This window comes from Rosa rugosa, chromosome 2 (assembly GCF_958449725.1).
Source record: "Rosa rugosa chromosome 2, drRosRugo1.1, whole genome shotgun sequence".
Classification (NCBI taxonomy): Eukaryota; Viridiplantae; Streptophyta; class Magnoliopsida; order Rosales; family Rosaceae; genus Rosa; species Rosa rugosa.
Genome location: NC_084821.1, coordinates 65,884,111 through 65,891,191, shown reverse-complemented (window position 1 = coordinate 65,891,191; position 7,081 = coordinate 65,884,111). Strand labels below are relative to the sequence as shown.

Genomic DNA, 7,081 nt, shown 5'->3' with positions numbered 1-7,081 from the left:
TTATGACAGAAGAATTTCAATGAACATATCAAATGCCATCAGTTAACAGAATACACATAAAACGTGCTGAAAAGAACATAAGTCCATTTCTGTATTGTCTAATCTATCAAGTAGAGACAATTCGATAATATCTTTCACAGTTCAATTGTAACATCTCAAAGACTCAAGCACTTTTAGTTTATTAAACTACCAAAAATCAAGGCCAGGCCTCAACTTTTCACATACTTGATCCTCCCGAGATCTTACTTTCAACTTCGTGTTTTTTCACTCACTGACTACTGCACCATTGGCTGTTGCCCTTTCACCCACGGTACAATATTTCACCTTCCTTTGCGGGTCCAATTTTTAGTGTGAAAAGGAATTCACAATCGTCAAGAACATAACCATAAAGGAGGAGTGATATTTGATCAAAGTGATCAAACAACATAAACTGCACATCAGATACACCATAAAATGACCGAAATTGAAAAAAAAAAAAAAAAAAAAAGGTTTCCGACCTCAAAATTGGTTTAAGAGAGTTGTTCAAACATAGGGATTAATGGAAAAAAATAACTGCATAAATCAAATTTAATATGCATAAGCTACCTGGTCTCTTCGTTTTCCCTTCGGTCACCATTTGCTCTTCTAAAAGCAGTTGAAATTAAACCACTCCTAAACATGTGTAAAGTACTCATATTGCAGTACCCTACTTAGGGGTTCTCACACATTCTTCTATCTTTTCTGATTTGTTAACCAGCAAAATAGTAAAAAAAAATTAGTCAAGCAAAAGAAATATGCATTGAATAAACTAATCATAGAGAAAGAATAAATAACCTATGAAACCAAACTCAATGAACCTTATGCTTCAGTTGATTCAAGTTCCTAGGACAACTGGATTCATATTTGAATTGATATCCAAACAAATTCTTTAAAAAAGATTTCATGATCGTTTTTCCTTTTTATCACAATTAAAAGTGCAACACAAAAGATTAAAACTGAAATTCTTTGTTGACCATGTCCACATACATGAAAATTTTCCTTTTCATCGATATCAAATTTCACCAGCAAATTCTACATACTTGGAAAAAGATTTTGGATAGAAAGAAAGAAACAAAAACAAAAATAAAATACTGTGAACTGAAGAGAATTTCCCTAAACTTATATTTTCCATAGACATAACAAAACTGATGTTTGCTTATTCACACCTTTCTGGTTAGCAAAACAGAAGGTAAGGAAAAGGAGCACCTGACATAGCAACAACGTACTATATCTGCATAACCCACAGTACTGACACAAAAAAAAAAAAAAAAAAATTGGTGTAATGGAGAACATATTCAGTTGAAAGGAGAACAAAAGAAAGAAACTAAAACACACCTGAAATCAAATTACTCACAGAATAGTGCAAAGTTTTCAAGAGAGACTTATTCCTTACTCTGGGCTAGTTATCTGGTTTCCTCCTTTTGTATAAACCGTATGGGACAATTGAAATTGAAATAGAAATTTAAAGGAGCAGTTACCTCCCACATTGTCAATGCACCAAGAGATGAGGTAAAGGCAACCATACCAAGAAAATTAAGCACTATAGAGAAGTTTAAACGAAAAGAATCTGATCCAAAACGAAACAACAATCCTGGTAAAAGGAAACAAAGTTTATAGAAGAAGATTATAAAGCAGGAAAATAAATAATGAATTAATGATCAAAATATCAAACATGAGAACTCACTAAGCCACTGCTGGCCATTGTACTATTGCTCAAACCCATTCTCTCAACATCAATTCCGGTAACTTATCTAAGAAACCAAACTAAACCAAACATATGGGCCAGAGAAGACTCACCTGGTTTGAAGTTTGAACCCCTTATCTTCAAGACATGAAAAAAAAAAAATTAAACCTTCAATTGCAGGAATCAAACTTTAATCTGCAATCTGCACAACTGCATAAGCATGCCTTACCTTTGTATATTTCAAGTCTTTCTGTTTCTGTTTCGGTCATGACCCCTGCAAACATAGACGAAGAAAATCAAATTTAATCCAAACAAATCAATCTCATGCTAAACCAAACAGTATAAAGTAAAAACTCAACCAAACAGTGACGTAAGGGCAAGAATTAGCTAAAATGGGTGAGAATTTGTTCAGAAATTGAGATCAAATTGGAAAAATAAATTACAAAAGTATAGAGTTCAATTTAATTTGCAGAAACCTACCCGGTCTGTGTCCTTGTTCAATTTCTCAATTGCTCTTCTGTTTTCATCAGCGGCCTCCACTCGCTCTTTGTACGAAACCGCTATGGGCGGTTAAAATTGAACGTGGGTGAAGGCGTGAAATCCGTCTCCTACTCCGCTCCATTTTCTGCTCTCCCATGTTTTCACATCTTTTTCTAATTTTTAATTTGCTTTTATTTTTTTTTAGATTACCATGTTAACCCTCGTACATATTATTTCCTTCAATCTATTTTGTCTCTGGTATGGGCATTTTCGACAGTTTAAATTTTGGTGAAGCTTTTGACACCAAATCAAACGCTTCCATTTCTAATAGTAGAGATATAGGGTTTTTGTCTATTTACCCAATTTTTAGAGATTTTTTTCCCACTTACCCTATTAAGTTTTTTTAATTCCCCATTATCCAAAACACTCTAAGGAAATCTTCCCTAATACCCCATTAATTTTTTTATTTTTTATTTTTGAGACTATTTTACCCTCACCCCTTTGTTACTTAGAGAAAGAGAGAGAAAATAGAAGAGAGAGAAACCATAGGAGACTTCGCAGGAGCCCCGTCACCGGCCACCGGATTCTGGTCACCGACCGTTGGATTCGGGCAAACTTTCGCTTGAATCCGGTCACCGACCGCCATAAATGTTTATTGCCTCCAATAGACTTATACTAATAGACGTCTATTACCCCCCAATAGACATCTATTGCCCCCCAATAAAGGGGCATTAAACCTCTATTGCCCCCTAATAGAACTTTCAGTTGCCGAAATTGGAACTAATCTCCCTAAATTTAGACAAATAAAATTTTGATTAAAGAAAAAAACAAGAAGATTACATCAATTCAAAACGTCTATTGCCCCCTAATAAAACTTTTTCTTCTTCTTCTTTTTCCTTTCCTTCTGGGCTTTTTGCTCTCATTTTACCAAAAAAAAAGAACTCTGTTTTTTTTTCTTCAACTAGCAAAGAATCATTTCAGTTTCTTTTTTTTTTATTAGAGGCTCTAGATTTTAAAATAAAAGGAAAGTTTTTGTTGATACAAAAAACAAAAGGAAAGTTGTTAATCCAAAGCTGGACGTTTTTTTTTTTTGTATAACAATGCAAAGCTGGACTTTATGCATCGGCGCCGAACAAGTTAACAAACATGATACCTTCTATAATTAATTATAATAAAGCTGTAGAACATTGGACTAAGGTCTCGTTTGGGATTGCTTCGCTTTTAAAAAAATAAGCTTTTGTTCAAAATTTTAGATTTTATTGTGTTTGGTAAATAAATAAAAAACAGTTTTAATTGAAAGTTATAGGTCACTGGCAGCAGATTTTAAAAGCAGCCTAGAGGTTGCTTTTAGAAGCTGTTGTGGATCAAAACACACTCTGCAGTTGTTTTATGTACTGACAGCACTTTTAAAAATATTATTTACCAAACATCAAACTGTTTTAATTCACAGCTGATTATTCTCACAACACAGCAGCATCAGTTTTTTTTAAAAGTCACAGCAATCCCAAACTAGCCCTAAGAATAGAAGAGAAATCGAATACTTATTGGCTATAAAACCAGCAATAAGATCTGATCTGATCATCGCTCGTTGCCTCGCTCAAACTGAATCTTAGTACCAAAACGATGAAGGCCTATCCAACTTTGCTATCTGTCTTGTTGATTTGTGGATTACTACTAACACAGTACTCTAGAGAGACGGCGCTGCACGGAGCCTCAACAACGGTGTGGAGGAGAGAGACAAAGACTGCGTGGAGCCTTTACGACCGCGCGAAGGGTAGAGAGAGTCAGCGCCGCCTCGACGGCGAGGAGGAGAGAGAGAGAGAGAGAGCTTGGGATGAGAGAGAGAGATGAGAGAGTGGTGCGGTTGGAGTTTATTAATTATATTGAGGGCAAAATTGCCATTTCACTTTAAATTGGGTTAGTGGAAATAAAAATTTGTTGGTGGGGTAAGTTGGATAATTTTTGCTCATTTTTGTGTTTTGGGTTAAAGATCCTATATATATATATATATATATATATATATATATATATATATATATATATATATATATATATATATATATATATAATGTGTATTAATTCATGATCAACAAGGCTGACCTATATATATTTGCTAGTTAGGTATGTTTTTTACCATCCACTTATATATCGTAAGGCTTACGCCTTAGTGAGGCTTTCCCGAAAACGCGTCGGTTATGCCTCAACGTTTTAAAACAGTATTCTACACAACTGGTCGACCAAGATATCTGTTTGCAACTGGGTTGGAGTTAGTCGCGGCTTTGAACCTCTCTTTTGTGGCTCTCACATGCACCCTTCCTCCCAAGCTAGGTAACCTGTCATTTCTTGTTGAGTTTCTGATCATGAATAACAGTTTTCATGGTGCAAGGAATTGGATTCAACAACTTCGTTGGAGCCATTCCGTCATGATTCGGATCCTTATCCAAACTTCGTATCTTCTTTATGTATGGTAATCAGTTTTCAGGTTCCTTACCCAATGATATCTTTAACATATCTACACTGCAAGAAATTGATCTGAGAAACAACCAACTATCAGGTACAGTACTATAATGTATGTTTCTCTAGCTACAGTGCATTAATGATAATTTATTGACTTTAAATTACAGATTATGTATGTTTACTCTTATTTATTTGAAAAATTAAAATTCTCTCCACATCTTGTATATAATTTCTTCTTAGAGCAACAATAAATTTTTTTTTTCCTTCTCCAAGACTCCAACAGCTTCTCTAGTACTTTCTTAACTTTAGGAAAGGAAACTAGATGTCTTGCTTATTGTTGGAGCAAAAAACAAAAAAGGGGCCGTGACCACTTACCCAATTTCAGCATGAACATTGCCCACTTACTCCACCAAGAGTTTATTAACCCCATTTACCCAATCTAACCTATAGTGACAGTATTGCCCCCTATTAAACTCTATCCTCTCAGACTCCCCTTCTCCTCTCTCTCTCTCTCTCTCTCTCTCTCTCTCTCTCTCTCTCTCTCTCTCTCTCTCTCTCTCTCTCTCTCTCTCTCTCTCTCTCTCTCTCTCTCTCTTCCTTCCCCTGCCAAGCCGACTCAACGACCACTATAAGCCACGAAGATGCCGAGTCCACCAACCACCATCGGTCTCGAAGATGTGAGTTCACCACCATCTGCGCCGGACGACGAATGGACGTTGATCGATAAGGCGGTCGGTTGGGGATGGAGATCTCGGCGTCATGGAGATCTCCGTGATGCAGGAAATCGTTGCTCCCTTCTGGACGAAGACGACGACGATGATGAAGAAGAGAGGCGGCGACGAAAAGCTTCAGAGGTCTCACCGGCGCTGCCTTTGTTGGTGATGTCGTTCTTATCAGCTATTCCGGCGCCTAGGAACTCGGCGACTAGGTCTGTTCGACGGCGTCGGTGTGGATCCGGAGACGTGGGTGATCCGATATGGCAGTGGAGCTGTAGTGCGTTGCTGGGTTTGCAGGGGCCGCGCGGGGATGGGCTGCTGTGTCAGTGCTCGGTGCAGCAGCAGGTGGTGGACGTGGGGGTAGTGGGCTGTCTTGGATGAGTTGGGTGCCCAAGCGACTGGGTGCCCTTAGCAATTCGATGCTGGAGTCGCCGGAGGAGTGACATGGATTACTCCGGTTGCTGCGTTTTTTTTTTTTTTTAAGAATTGTTGTTCAGTTCATTTTTTTGGCAAGGAACATCATTTTTTTTTTTGAATGTCAATTGGATTGGAGGCCAATGATCTACTATCTGTTCAACAATGTGAGTAATCTGACATTGCAATGTAACTGTGGGGTTTGTTTGATGGTCTACTGGGGGGCAGTAGACACATTATTGGCCCCCAGTAGACTTTGATACGATGGACAGGGATCACTATAGTGTGGTGTTTTGATAAGTTACATGTTGTTTTCTGTGTATTAAAGTCAAATTATCTGTGAATCCTACAAAATGGTGCATTTTTGGTGGTCTATTGGGAGGCAGTAGAGACATTGGACTTTGTATTGGGGGGGGGCAATAATATGATTATTGGGAGGCACTAATATGATTATTAGGAGTCAATAATTTGATTATAAATTGATCAATTGTGCCTGTAGTGTATTCATTTTGGTTTTGGGAGTTCATACAATTCACTGGACGGCAATAACATGATTATTGGAGGCAATAATATGATTTTTGGGGGGCAATAATATAGTTACTGGTATTAGTAGGGACCGGTCGCCGGATTCCGATCACCGGTCCCCCGGATTCCGAGGCCGGCCACTAGTCACCGGAGTCCGGTCACCGGAGTCGGCGACTGCCACTGGTCACCGGAGCTTAGCAAGGTGGAGGATGACTTCTCTCTCTAAGTGAGAAAGAATGAGAGGGCAAAAAAGTCCCAAAAATAAATAAAAAGAATTAAAAAAGAATTAATTGGGTAAAGGGGAAATAATCCCTTAGAGTGTTTTGGGTAAATGGGGTTTTTAAACTCTTCGTTGTGCAAGTGGGCAATTGTTAAGCTAAAAATGGGTAAATGATCATTTCCCCAAAAAATCTCCGGCCTGTTGACAAGATGGAGAGACAGAGAGAAAAAAAAAAAAAAAGCTACAGTAAATGAGAAGAAAGCCTCTAAGAGCAAGTGCACCCGTAGTCAAGAAAAGGCAAAGTCGAGAAGTCAAGAATTCGACCGGTCAAGTTACTATTCACTGCCACTGGACATGGGTTTACACCCGTTGTTTTTCTTGCCCGGTCAACACTGTTCATTATTATATAATTTTAGGGGGGGTCTCGAAAATCGACTTTTTACACATATATAATTTGGGAAAACTTCCTTCATGAAAGTTATAGAGATCGTCGATATGAGTTCGTACATATGTGGAATGCAAAAATCGGAGTTTGTATGAATTTATTATGAATTTTTGAAATCTGAA

At 37.7% G+C, this 7,081-nt stretch overlaps 1 long non-coding RNA gene across 2 annotated transcripts; it reads right to left on the bottom strand.

Moving 5' to 3' along the window:
- LOC133729415 (uncharacterized) lies at window positions 1-2,445 on the bottom strand. Of its 2 annotated transcripts, XR_009856369.1 has the most exons (5): window positions 2,183-2,445; window positions 1,932-1,976; window positions 1,185-1,840; window positions 586-720; window positions 1-430 (listed from the first exon to the last, which is right to left on the bottom strand). It is a non-coding gene; the product is annotated as an uncharacterized LOC133729415 (long non-coding RNA). The 2 variants fall into 2 exon arrangements; XR_009856368.1 differs by having other exon boundaries at window positions 586-1,840; window positions 2,183-2,442.
- Window positions 2,446-7,081: the final 4,636 nt, after the last annotated feature.